At 39.8% G+C, this 15216-nt stretch overlaps 1 pseudogene; it reads left to right on the top strand.

Moving 5' to 3' along the window:
* The first annotated feature begins 12432 nt into the window (after positions 1-12432).
* On the top strand, positions 12433-13527 carry LOC117081695 (annotated as a pseudogene).
* Positions 13528-15216: the final 1689 nt, after the last annotated feature.

Genomic DNA, 15216 nt, shown 5'->3' on the forward strand with positions numbered 1-15216 from the left:
CAGTGTCTTGATCTAATAAGTATTTGTTCTACAAATTACTGAAAAACATAAACTCTGTTAATGTCTCATGGCACAGGTTGTGCCTTCAGGGAAACTAGGATTGGGTTTACTAAATTCTCATTTTGTAGATCTCAGATACCACTGTCAAAATGACTTCAGTTCTGCCTTCTGTATATAATACACACATATATTTAGTATTTTATTGTAATTCTAGTGTTGCTACATATTAGTCTTTATCAAACAAACTGAATTATGTGGGAATCAGTTTATTAATTGTAAAAAATAATTATAATAAAATTAGCTGATGTAGTTTTTAGAAAATTAAAGTTTTTTAAATACCTTCACTCATTTCTAGCACATAGTGGTAATCCATTATGGTATTGGGTTTTGTTTGTTTGTTTGGAGACAGGGTTTGTCTCTGTCACCCAAGCTGGAGTGCAATGGCATGATCTCGGCTCACTGCAACCTCCACCGTCAGGGTTCATCCTCCCACCTCAGCCTCCCAAGTAGCTGGGACTACAGGCACACACCACCACACCCTGGTAATTTTTTGTATGTTCAGTAGAGACAGGGTTTCATTGTTGCCCAGGCTGGTCCCGAACCCCTGGGCTTAAGTGGTCTGCCCACTTTACCTCCCAGAGTGCTAGGATTACAGGTGTGAACCACCATGCCCAGCCTCATTATGGTGTCTATTAATTTTTGGTTCCCTTTCACTGTGACTGAAATCAATAATTTTTAACAATATGTAAGTTTATTTTCAAATTTATCTTTCTGACTTTGTTTTAAGAAATAATTAAATTAAAAATCACAGATTTTTCTTGTAGAAAGTTTTAAAATAAGTGTTTATAAGTGATTTGCTTTAATGCGATCCCCAGAGCAAATGCCAGAGAAAAGGCAAGTAGGCAAGGCAAAAAAAAAAACTTTATTTACAAACCAATGTGAGGGAGGGGCGAGGTTCACCGGCCTCCGGCGGTGGAGGCCCACGAAATCGCTCCGGCATTCTCGGATGAGGTTCCTGGGTCCCGCGTATGAGGAGGGGCCGAGGAAGTTCCCTCCTGTGTTCTCGGACGAGGTTCCTGAGTCCCGCGTAGGAGGAGGGGCCGAGGAAGTTCGCACCGCGCGTCCGCCGGAGCGTCTTTTATGTCCTGGGCCCGGGAGTGGGAGGGCAGTGGGCGGGACATAGGCGGGTCGGGGGCGGGTCAGTAGGCGTGGCTAGGCGGGTTCCGGTTCTTCTCTGTCGGAGGTCGGGTTGTGCCTGCGCAGTCGATCCGTGTCTTTCCCGGGTGCGGGAAAGTTGACAGTGAAGAACCTGAAACTGTGCCATCTTGCCTCCGTTCGTCCAGACAATAAGTGGGAAAAAAAAATTTGTTTTTAGCTTCATAGCTGCCTAGTCTTAAATTAAGTATTTTTGAGTACTCTAATTTCATTGTAAATTTTTCCTGTTTGCCAAGTTGTAAAAATGTATTTTGCACAGTGATGCAGATAAAGTCAGAAGTGCATGTGGCATGTCTCAACAATGGTATCAATAAGTGAATTGTGAGCCCAGGTTAGCCTCACTCTTTTCATTAGGGTAAAAGGGCATGGTAATTTTCATAAATGACAAGAAAATACTTGTTCTCCTTGTTCAGTGAGGAGAATTATTTTTGCAGCAGATGTTTATGAAGGGCATGGTAGGATGCCTATGTCTATTGGCATTTTTATTTCCAACTGTTTCCCAAGTTTTGAGCTGAAGTGTTTTGTTTTGTTTTAATGGGCTGCCTCATCAAATAGTCTCTGCTCTTGTCCCTGCTTGGTCACAGAAATTTTAAGGTCTCTATCTTTATGGTAACTTTAGTCAGAGAAGGGATTCCAAGGTGAATATTTTCAGTAACTGTGTATGTGTGTGCACACACCTCTACCTCAGCACCATCCAGGGAAACTGAGGAGGTTGATGCTGTAAATTTTCCTTTTGACCTCTGCCTTCCTGCCACCCAATGCTATGAAGATTGAGGCTTTCACTCACTGGGAACAGTCTGAACTAACTTGAATTGTTGACAAGTGACTCTCCAGGGACATTAATGCCTTTTCATTTCCTGAAAAGCCAAGTCCCACAGCTCAGGATGAAGTACCCAGTTACACAACAATAAAGACCTGAATTTGTATATACAACAGAAAAGATCTGCACACTGAAGGATTTTTTTTTAAACAGATGTTCCTGGCCCTAGTAATGAATCTCTCAGCTGAAAAGAATGTGAAGCTTATGAATTGCTCTGAGCTATACTCCGTCTTCTCAGTAAAAGACTGGAGAAGGCAACCTGTGCTCAAAAAGGCTAATGGACATCAACTGTGGATTTTCTCTCTGCCTATGTATCAGTTCTAGGATGTTCCTTCCCCATCACTTCTGAACCTCTGAGTAACAACTATGTTGTCTTCTATTCTAAGACCTCAGATCTATGCTGGGCCATTAATTAGGCATATCTGGTTGGAATTTTGGTACAATTTGGGGAGAAGCGAAAGAAAAGAAGAGTTTGTAAAAAAACAGGGATTGCTTGAAGACTGTTCTGCAGGACACTGAGTAAAGAATGGGAGCAGGCCTCAAGCAGAAACCAGTGGGAGGACAAATACGAAGAAGCAGAAAGAATGAGAGTTCTTAGGGGCTAAAGAGAAGGTGTCCTGATGAAGAGCCAGCTCTAAGATTAAAAGAGAGAGAAAAGTAAAATAATGTTTATAGGATGTGTTGGAGGGATGGAATGGAATAAGGGTTGGGCAGAGGTATCAAGGAGAAACTGCTTCCGATGTTTAACGTGGGTTCTTTTCTATGTCCCAAGTGTCTCGTCTGGTTTGAGAAATAAAGGGAAAGAGCACAAGAGAGAGAAATTTAAAGCTGGGTGTCTGGGGGAGACATCACATGTCGGCAGGATCCATGATGTTCTCCGAGTGGTAAAACCAGCAAGTTTTTATTAGCGATTTACAAAAGGGGAGGGAGTGCACGAATAGAGTGTGGGTCACAGAGATCACATACTTCACAAGGTAATACAATATCACAAAGCAAGTGGAGGCAGGGTGAGATCACAGGACCACCAGATGAGGCGAAGTTAAAATTGCTAATGAAGTTTTGGGCACGCATTGTCGTTGATAACATCTTATCAGGAAACAGGGTTTGAGAGCAGACAACCTGTCTGACCAAAATTTATTAGGCGGGAATTTCCTCATCCTAATAAGTCTGGAAATACTACAGGAGACCGAGTCTTATTTCATGGCTTCGACCATAAAAGACAGCACGCTTTGAGGGGGCTGTTCATAGGCCTACCTTATGGGCGCATTCTCTCTCTCAGGGATGTTCCTTGCTGAGAAAAAGAATTCAGCGATATTTCTCCTATTTGCTTTTGAAAAAGGAGAAATATGGCTCTGTTCTGTCTGGCTCACTGGCGGCCAGTTCAAAGTTACCTCCCTTGTTCCCTGAACATCGCTGTTATCTTGTTCTTTTCTCAAGATGCCCAGATTTCATATTGTTCAAACGCACATGCTCTACAAACAATTTGTGCAGTTGACACAATCATCACAGGGTCCTGAGGCGACATTCATCCTCCTCAGCTTCCGAAGAAGATGACGGGATTAAGAGATTAAAGTAAAGACAGGCATAGGAAATCACAAGGGTATTGATTGAGGAAGTGATAAGTGTCCATGAAATCTTCACAATTTATGTTTAGAGATTGCCATAAAGACAGGCATAAGAAATTGTAAAAGTATTAATTTGGGGAACTAATGAATGTCCATGAAATCTTCACAATTTGTGTTCTTCTGCCATGGCTTCAGCCGGTCCCTCCGTTCAGGGTCCCTGACTTCCCGCAACACTTAGGGGCTAAAGAGAAGGTGTCCTGTTGAAGAGCCAGTTCTAAGATTAAAGAGAGAGAAAAGTAAAATAATGTTTATAGGATGTGTTGGAAGGATGGGATGGAATAAGCATTGGGCAGAGGAGAGCTCTCTGGAAAAGAGATCTCTTTGATTTTTTTCTTTGGACATTGCAACCAATCCTCCTACTTGATGCTATACTTGTCACAAGGTAACCATTATGTTCTGAGCTCCTTGATCCTCTTCAGTATCAATAAGATACATAAATTACATCTCATAATATGCCTAAACATATATCTAATCTTAATAATATATTTGTATTAACCACCAGACTCCAACATCACCATTATTTTCTTTCTGAATTATGTGGCAGTGCAAAATGTTACAACCACAACTGAAAAAAAACTCCGGCAGTTTGGTAGCGAAAGAAAGCCTAAAATCGAGCAATTTAACATACAGTTAAAGATTGTCTAGAGTGAGCAAAACTGAAGTTCTATTTCCGTTAATGAAGGTATATATTCTAATAAAACTGCATGCCCTCACCCACAGATCCAATGTTAGAAACCTTGAACAAAATGTAAAAATCAAGTAAACCTGAAGGCACTTGAAAGTGACAAGCAATCAGAATATTCAGGGTAATAGACATTTAGAAAAAGGCAACAGTATTGGGGGAGTTTCCTGTTTCTATGGCTCTTCACGGGAAGGCAGACCTCAGTTGTTACTGGGTAGAATACTAAAAACTCAGTTAACAATATACATACTTGTTTCGAAAAACAAAAATGAGCCAGACGCAGTGGCTCATGCTTCTAATCCCAGCACTTTGGGAGGCTGAGGTGGGCAGATCACAAGGTCAGGATTTCAAGACCAGCCAGGCCAATATGGTGAAACCCTGTCTCTAATAAAAACACAGAAATTAACTGGGCATGGTGGTGGGCTCTTATAGTCCCAGCTAGTCAGGAGGCTGAGACAGGAGAATCGCTTGAACCCAGAAGCCGGGGGTTGCAGTGAGCTGAGATCGTGCCGCTGCACTTCTACCTTGGCGACAGAGCGAGACTCCGTTTCAAAAAAAAAAGAAAAGCGAGAATGATTTGTGCCTGCCGTAGCAACTAGAAAATGATGGTAAAGTACCTGTAAAGAAGAGATGTAGAGGAATAAATACCAAATTATATGTATAAACTCTGATCAAGTCTCTAAAGTACACATGTTTGAGACAGATGTGAAGGAGCCCAGAATAGGCTATAGGAACTATAAAAAGATTTCAGCTGCTCTATGTAGCAGGGAAAAATTAAGAATTTAATTTCAATCAAATTAACTACCTGGGGGAAAAAAAAAAAGCTTCAGAGGATTATACAGAATCCAGAACAGGAGCTTACAAAACAATAAACCCTGGGCATGGTAATGTTTCAGTATGTTCTGGGGTCTGTACCAGCTAGGCACTCAGTCACTACAGTTTTATTCTTAGTGCAGTTTACTACAGCAAGAATATTTGAATTAAAAGAATATGAATTACAGTTATACATTCTACAGCTTAGAATATACAGTACTCTACCTGAGTACTTAGAATTTCCACACAATTCTATAATTATTAGTTAAAGTTATCTTATACCTAAGCTCTAATCATGTAGAATAATGATTCGGAACAACTTGGCACCTAGCATCTTGAAATGCAATCTGATGGGGAAAACACTCAGTTATAAAGCTCTGCAAATTTGGGCTGACAAAATGAGTTATTAGTGAAATGAGAAAAGTTCCCTTGTCCCCCTCACAGGGCATGTGATGGGGAGTGGCTCGCTTCAGTGCCCCGCTGCTCAAACCTCTAGGGGAGAATATAGATGGGCAGGTTGTGGGGCTCCAACCCCACAGCAGCCTCTAGGGGTGAGTGTTTACAGCTCCTGTGGGTCCCCGTTGATGTGTTACACTGTACTCTTTTTTTTTTTATATACTTTAAGTTCTAGGGTACATGTGCACAATGTGCAGGTTTGTTACATATGTATACATGTGCCCTGTTGGTTTGCTGCACCCATTAACTCGTCATTTACATTAGGTATTTCTCCTAATGCTATCCCTCCTCCAGCCCCCCACCCCACCACAGACCTCAGTGTGTGATGTTCCCCGCCCTGTGTCCAAGTGTTCTTTTGTTCAGTTCCCACCTATAAGTGAGAATATGCGGTGTTTGGTTTTCTGTCCTTGTGATAGTTTGCTGAGAATGACGGTTTCCAGCTTCATCCATGTCCCTGCAAAGGACATGAACTCATCCTTTTTTATGGCTGCATAGTATTCCATGGTGTATATGTGCCACATTTGACCCAGCAATCCCATTACTGGGTATGTGCCCAAAGGATTATAAATCACGCTACCATAAAGGCACATGCACACACTGTCCTCTTTCTAACCAAACTGCATGTCCTCACCCATAGATCAACATTAGAAACCTTGGACAAAATGTGAAAATCAAGTAAACCTGAAGGCACTAGAAAGTGGCAAAAGCAGTCAGAATATTCAGGGTAATAGACACTTAGAAAAATATAACAGTGTTGGAGGAGTTTTCCTTTTTGCTGTCCGCAGGTGGCTTGTGTTTATCTGCTCAGACCCTCTGCCTTATTGCAAGGACAGAGGGCTTTCTGTATCCCAAGTTCTTGCCTTAATGTATCAGAAAAATTGGATCACATATGGGCTTGGAGAACGAGTGCAAGGTTTTTTATTGAGTGGTAGTAGCTCTCAGCGAGGTGGATGAAGAGGCCAGAAGGGAGATGGAATAGGAAGGTGGATTTCCCCTGAAGTTGGGCCGCCCAGCAGCCAGGCTCTCCTCTGACAGCCCTGACCAATCTCTGCATCCTTCTGCTGGTCACTGGCCTTCCACCATGTGCTGGTGCCTGTTGGTGTGTTCTTCTAGCAATATGCTACTGTTGACGCCCAGTTGCTTGTGTTTCTTCCCGCTACAGGCACAGGATGGGGGCGCGACAGGCCAGGGTGGTCTTGGAAAATGCAACATGTGGACACAAAAACAGAAATTCCTGTCCTCACCTAGGTCTGTGGGCCCAGGCCCCAGGGGTGGAGGCTTTGTCAGGGACCATGCCTTTCTCTTTTCAGCACTTCCCTGCACCCCTCTTGTATGATTAGCAGCTGTCATTCTGAATGGAAAAAATAAAAATTATTTTTATAAATAAAAGGATTTTGCCAGGCGTGGTAGCTCAGGCCTGTAATCCCAGCACTTTGGGAGGCTGAGGCAGTCAGATCACTTGAGGTCAGGAGTTAGAGACCAGCCTGGCCAACATGGTGAAACCCTATCTCTACTAAAAACACAAAAATTTGCTGGGCATGGTGGCGCAGGCCTGTAGTCCCAGCTATTCCGGAGGCTGAGGCAGCAGAGTCACTTGAACCTGGGAGGCAGAGATTGCAGTGAGCCAAGATCACACCACTGCACTGGGCAACAGTGTGAGACACCACAGCCTGGGCAACAGAGTGAGACTCCGTCTCAAATAAATAAATAAATGGATTTTTAGTATGAGCCTACTGAAAAATTTTCTCAATATGTCATTGAATCTTAAGAGTTCATCAATTAATTACCACATTTTGCTCCTAATCTAGACTGTTCAGGTGAAGAATCCCGGAGCCTAATAGAGGTAAAACCAATTTTACTTAATAGAGATAAAATTGTTGGTATCATGTTACCCAGCAATTAGGAGGCAGGTGAGAACACAGAAGTTAAAAGATTGTGCTGTTCAACTCTCTTTTGCTAAGTTATACTCAAGTCTCCATAATTTTTCCACCTTTCCTTACTTATTTGAAGAAAAGTATGTGCATATATATATACACACACACACATACACACACACTTTAAGTTCTGGGATACATGTGCAGAACGTGCAGGTTTGTTACATAGGTATACACGTGCCATGGTGGTTTGCTGCACCCATTAACCTGTCATCTACATTAGATATCTCTCCTAATGCTATCCCTTCCCTAGTCCCTCAACCCCTGAAGGCCCTGGTGTGTGATGTTCCCCTCCCTGTGTCCATGTGTTCTCATTGTTCAGCTCCCACTTATGAGTGAGAACATGCAGTGTTTGGTTTTTTGTTCCTGTCTGTGTTAGTTTGCTGAGAATGATGGTTTCCAGCTTTATCCATGTCCCTGCAAAAGACATGAACTCATCCTTTTTCGTAGCTGCGTAGTATTCCATGATGTATATGTGCCACATTTTCTTTATCCAGTCTATCATTGATGGACATTTGGGTTGGTTCCAAGTCTTTGCTATTGTGAATAATGCTGCAATAAACATACATGTTCATGTGTCTTTATAGAATGATTTATAATCCTTTGAGTATATGCCCAGTAATGGGATTGCTGGGCCAAATGGTATTTCTAGTTCTAGATCCTTGAGGAATCGCCACACTATCTTCCACAATGGCCAAACCAATTTACACTCCCACCAACAGTGTAAAAGTGTTCCTATTTCTCCACATTATCTCCAGCATCTGTTGTTTCCTGACTTTTTAATGATCGCCATTCTAACTGGAGTGAGATATCATTGTGGTTTTGATTTGCATTTCTCCAATGACCAGTGATGATGAGTTTTTTTTTCAAGTATTTGTTGGCCGCATAAATATCTTCTTTTAAGAAGTGTCTGTTCATGGCCGGGCGTGGTAGCTCATGCCTATATCCCAGTACTTTGGGAGGCCGAGGTGGGTGGATCACCTGAGGTTGGGAGTTCGAAACCAGCCTAACCAACATGGACAAACTCCATCTCTACTAAAAATACAAAACTAGCCAGGCATGATGGCGCATGCCTGTAATCCCAGCCACTTGGGAGGCTGAGACAGGAGAATTGCTTGAACCCAGGAGGTGGAGGTTGCAGTGAGCCAAGATCGCACCACTGCACTCCAACCTGGGCAACAAGAACAAAACTCTGTCTCAAAAAAAAAAAGTGTCCATATCCTTCACTCACTGTTTGATGGGGTTGTTTTTTTCTTGTAAATTTGTTTAAGTTTCTTGTAGGTTCTGGATATTAGTCCTTTGTCAGATGGATAGATTGCAAAAATGTTCTCTCATTCTGTAGGTTGCCTGTTCACTCTGATGTTAGTTTCTTTTGCTGTGCAGAAACTCTTTTGTTTAATTAGATCCCATTTGTCAGTTATGGCTTTTGTTGCCATTGCTTTTGGTGTTTTAGTCATGAAATCTTTGTTCATGCTTATGTCCTGAATGGTATTAGATTTTCTTCTAGGATTTTAATGGTTTTAGGTCTTCTGTTTAAGTCTTTAATTCATCTTGAGTTAAATTTTGTATAAGGTATAAAGAAGGGGTCCAGTTTCAGTTTTCTGCATATGGCTAGCCAGTTTTCCCAACACCATGTACTAAACAGAGAATCCTTTCCCCATTGCTTTTGTCAGGTTTGTCAAATATCAGATGGTTGTAGATGTGTGACACTACTTCTGAGGCCTCTGTTCTGTAGATATATAGACCAATGGAAGTTTGTTCATTTTTACACAATTAATTAAAATGTAGCACTGAATGATTTTATATGTCCTGCACATACTTTTGTGCCCTGTTATCTATCTTATTCTTTTTTTGACTGCATCTGCCAGATGACACCACTAAAAACTGATGAAGCCTCCGTAACATGGGTCCCTTACTGACGCTGAGGAGCATGGCAATCTTCACACCTTAACAAATGCTATTCATGTAGAATGACCAAGAAATGAATGTTTCTTACTGAAAGAGTACATATATTGGCATCTTTCATTACCCACAGACTAATAAACTAATCCTGGCTCATAAAATCCTTTTTGCCTACTTATTTCTATTTGGAGGAACTTAAAATCATATTGGTATAATGATTCATATAACAATTTCAGCTTCGTTCTTTTTTTTTTTTAACAATTTCAGTTTCTTGGTTGAGTGAAGTTTGCTCTAACAAATAATAAATTCATCATGTTTCTCAAATTAAATGATGATTATTTAAATTTTAGATAAATATTATTCTGGGAGGCAGGAAGTCTTTTTCTTTATTTATCACATACTACTATCATTGAATATTGTTCCTACCCAGCTCTACAACCAATGGTAAGTTTCCTAAAGGCAAAAAAAAAAAAAAAAAAAAAATTTTCTTTTTTTTTTTTAGCCGGAGTTTCACTCTTGTCACCCAAGCTGGAATGCAATAGTGCAATCTCGGCCCACTGCAACCTCTACCTCCCAGGTTCAAGTGATTCTCCTGCCTCAGCCTACCGAAGTACCTGGATTGCAGGTGCCCGCCAACATGCTCAGATAATTTTTTGTATTTTTAGTTGAGATCAGGTTTCACCATGTTAGCTTGGCTGATCTTGAACTCCTGACCTCAGGTGATCCACCAGCCTCAGCCTTCCAAAATGCTGGGATTACACATATGAGCTACTGCGCCCAGCCAGAAAAAGGCCATTTCTTAGATTGCAGTCAACATAAATGCTGTGGTACATAATGAAATTCTGCTATTTTTGTGGTATTATTAACATTTAGGTAATCCTTTTTGACAAATTTAACCTACAATTTTTCACATCTCCATTTTGTTCCTGAAATTTATCTGGATACTTACTTCAATGCATGTGGTTAATCTATCCACAACACAACACAATGCTTTAAGCACATTTTTCCTGTGCCGCATAGTGTTTGAAACTAGAAATAGTCAACAGTCATTGGTATGAACCCACACTCACCCCCATCTGTCACCACCAGCTCCCACGTATGCTGCCCAGGGGTTTGAAGACTAGCATGCCTGGGCCCTGGCACCACGACTGGTACTCACACGTGCTACCCAGGGTCACAAGGAACATCCTGCCTGACATCTCCAGCAATGCCTTACCACAGCCTCCACTAACAACCACAGCCTACGCAGTTGAGAAATGTCCAGACTCTACTGATGTTGAATACAGCCAAATAAATTATATGAACATTATACCACTGTGCCTACCCAGTCAAAGCCTAAGCACCCTACTCAATCAAAACTATAGAGTTATCTAAAGGAAAAAGTATTTTTCTATGAAAATTAATTGACTGCTAACCAAATGTGTAGATATCAATGTAAGAACAAAATAAACAAAAAAAGTAAGAAAACATGACACTTCCAAAGGAACGCAATTCTTCAATAAAAGGTTTCAAGGGAAAAATATATATGAAATGCCTGAAAAATTATTCAAAATAATGATTTTACGGAAACTCAGTGAGATGCAAGACAATACAGGTAAGCAATAAAAAGAAATAAGAAAAACAATTCATGATCTGAATGAGAAATTCGACAAAGAGATAGACACCATAAAAAGAGCCAAACAGAAATCCTGGAACTGAAGAACTCAAGGAATGAGATTAAAAAAATATACAACCTAGAGCATTAACAATAGACTAAATCAAGCAGAAGAAATAATTTCTGAATTGACACAGGTCTTTTAAAGTAATTTACTTAGATAACAAAAACACAAAACAATACTAAAAATAAAGAAAGGCTACAGGACATGTGGAACTGTACTAAATAAAACAGTTTCAGCCGGGTGTGGTGGCTCACACCTGTAATCCCAGCACTTTGGGAGGCCAAGGCAGGTGGATCAAAATGTCAGGAGTTCGAGGCCAGCCTGACCAACATGGTAACACCCCGTCTCTACTAAAAATACAAAAATTAGTTGGGCGTGGTGGTGAACACCTGTAATCCCAGCTACTCAGGAGGCTGAAGCTGGAGAATCACTTGAACCCCGGAGGCAGAGGTTGCAGTGAGTCAAGATCACTCCACTGCACTCCAGCCTGGGCAACAGAGTAAGACTCCATCTCAAAAAACAAACAAACAAAAACAAACAAACAAACAAACAAAACAGTTTGCCATTTTGGAAATTCCAGAAGGAGGATAGATGAGAGAAAGCGAGGAAAATCTATTTAATGAAGTAATTGCTGAAAAATTCCCAAGTCTTGCAACAGATATAGACATCCAGATACAGGAAGCCCAAGGACTAATACATATGTTCAACCCAAAAAGTCTTCTTCAAGGCACATTAGATTCAAACTATCAAAAGTGAAAGAGGGAATTCTAAAAACACCAAGAGAAAAGTTTCTAGTCTCATATAAGGGAATCCTCATCAGAATGACAACAGATTTCTCTGTAGAAACCTTACAGGGCAGGCAAGAATGGGATGATATATTCATTGTACCAAACACACACACACACACACACACACACACACACACTATATATATATATTCAATGGACTAAAAAACTATAACAATAACAAAAAATGTGCTATACCCAGCAAATCTATCCTTCAAAAATGAAGGAGAAATAAAATTTTTTCTGGATAAGCAAAAACTGAGAGAATTTATTAACACTAAATCAGCACTATAAGAAATGCTTGGCCGGGCCCGGTGGCTCATGTCTGTAATCCTAGCACTTTGGGAGGCTGAGGCTAGTGGATCACCTGAGGCCAAGAGTTCGAGACCAGCCTGGCCAAAGTGGTGAAATCCTATCTCGACTAAAAATATAAAAATTAGCCAGATGTGGTGGTGTGCACCTGTAATCCCAGCTACTTAGGGGGCTGAGACAGAAGAACTACTTGAATCCAGGAGGCAGAGGTTGCAGTAAGCCGAGATCATGCCACTGCACTCCAGCATAGGTGACAGAATGAGACTCCACCTCAAAAAAAAAAAAAAAAAATTGCTTAAGGAGTCCTACATGTGGAAGCAGAACAATATCTACTGTCATAAAAGAAAGCGTAAAACTCACTGGTAGTGCTGACACAAATCAGGAAACAAAAAGAATACAAAATTATCACTGCAAAAACCACAAAGTCATAAAAGTTAACAATAAAAAGGGAAGAAAATTACAAAAAATATACAAATTGATCACAAAACGATTTAAAAAATGGCAGGAGTAAGTCCTCACCTATCAAAAGCACTTAAGAATAAATGGTTTAAATTCCTTAATTGATAGATATAGATTGCCTTTTTTACAGACGCCGCCGCCACCAGGAGCCTTGTACAATCAGCCATGGTCAACCCCACCGTGTTGTTCAACATCGCCGTTGACAGTGAACTCTTGGGCTGAGTCTCCTTTGAGCTGTTTGCAGACAAAGTTCCAAAGACAGCAGAAAACTTTCATGCTTTGAGCACTGGAGAGAAAGGATTTGGTTATAAGGGCTCCTGCTTTCACAGAATTATTCCAGGATTTATGTGTCAGGGTGGTGACTTCACAGGCCATAATGGCACTGGCAGCAAGTCCACCTACAGGGAGAAATTTGATGATAAGAATTTCATCTGAAAGCATACATGTCCTGGCATCTTGTCCATGACAAATGCTGGACCCAACACAAATGGTTCCCAGTTTTTCATTTGTACTGCCAAGACTGAGTGGTTGGATGGCAAGCATGTGGTCTTTGGCAAGGCAAAAGAAGGCATGAATATTGTGGAGGCCATAGAGCCCTCTGAGTCCAGGAGTGGCAAGACCAGAAAGAAGATCACCATTGCTGACTGTGGACAACTCTAATAAGTTTGACTTGTGTTTTATCTTAGCCACCAGACCATTCCTTCTGTAGCTCAGGAATGCACCCCTCCACCCCATTTGCTTGTGTATCCTAGAATCTTTGTGCTCTCCCTGCAGTTCCCTTTGGATTCCATATTTTCCTTGTTCCTTTCCATGCCTAGCTGGATTGCAAAGTTGAGTTAAGTTTATGATTATGAAATAAAAACAAAATAAAAACAACAACAAAAGATATAGATTGACTGAATGGACCCAAAAAGAAAACAATCCCAACTACATGTCGCCTACAAGAAACTCAATTCACCCATAAAGACACAAATAAATGTAAAGTGAAGGGATGGAAAGAAACATTTTATGCAAATGGAAACCAAAAGCATATAAGAGTACTTATATCAAGCAAAAAAGACTTTACATCAGTAAACATAAAAAAGAAGCTTATTATATAATGACAAAGGAATTGATTCAAAAAGAGGATATAACAACTATAAATATATATATGACCAACACCAGATATATAAAGCAATTATTAGAGCTGCAGAGTGAGATAGAATCCAATATAGTGGTAGTTGAGGACTTCAACACCTCATCTTCAATATCAGATAAATTATCTAGACAGAAAATTAATACAGAAGCTTTCTACTTAGTCTGCACTATAGAAAAAACGGAACTAACAGATATTCAAAGAACATTCCATCCATCAGTCAGAGAATACACATTTTCTCATCAGTACATGAAACATTCTCCAAGACAGACCACATGTTAGACCACAAAAGAAGTCTCAATAATTTTTTTTAAATTGAAATAATACCAACTATCTTTTCAGGTCACAATGGAATAAGATGAGAAATCAATAACCGCAGAACTTTGGAAAGCATACAAGTACATAAAAATTAAACAACATGGCTCCTGAACCCCCAATGAGTCAATGAAGAAATAAAAACACTTTTTGAAACAAATGAGAATGGAAACACAACACCCAGAGAACTAGGGATACACCAAAAGCAGCGCTTAGATAGAAATTTATAGCAATAAATGCTTACCTCAGAAACGTATAATTATTTTATATGAAAAGACTAATAAATGATGTTCCTCAATGAATTAGAAAAGTAAAAAAAAAAATCCCAAAATTAGGAGAAAAAAAGAATAAAAATCAGGCCATAACTAAACAAAATATAGAGAAAAAGTAGAAAAGATTGATGGTACAAAAAGTTCTTGAAAAGATCAATTTCACATGGCACTAAACAAAAAATACTAACAAACCAAACCAAACAATACATCAAAAAGATAATGCAATAATAACCATTGGGATTTATCTTGGCTAGCTACACAAAGAATAAAAAAGAGATGACTACGTACATACAAATAGAAATGAAAAAAGAAACATCATAGCTGATACTACAGAAATACAAAAGATCGTTACTGCTTTGAGCAACTATAAACCACCAAATTGGGAAATTTAAAGAATACAACTAAATTCCTGGACACATATAAAAATCAAGATTGAACATGGAAGAAACACAAATCCTGAATAGGCCAATAACAAGTAATGTGATTGAGTCAATAATAAAAAGTCTTTTTACAAAGAATATCTCAGCACTGTATGGCCTTCCTGATGAATTCTACCAAACTTTAAAGAAAAACTAACATCAATTCATCTCTAAATAATACAAAAAACAAAACAAAAGGAAATTCCTGATTCATTCTATAAGGCAAAAATTACACTGATACCCACATCAGATAAAGACAAAACAAAAAACAAAAGGAAACTGTAGGCCAATATATCTGATGAACATGGATGTAAACATTCTCAACAAAATACTAGCCAACCAAATCAAATGATACATCAAAAAGATAAGACAACAATATTAATTGGGATTTACCTCAGGGATGCAAAGATGGTT

The sequence above is a fragment of the Trachypithecus francoisi genome, unplaced genomic scaffold (assembly GCF_009764315.1).
Source record: "Trachypithecus francoisi isolate TF-2019V2 unplaced genomic scaffold, Tfra_2.0 Lachesis_group8, whole genome shotgun sequence".
In the NCBI taxonomy this organism is placed as follows: Eukaryota; Metazoa; Chordata; class Mammalia; order Primates; family Cercopithecidae; genus Trachypithecus; species Trachypithecus francoisi.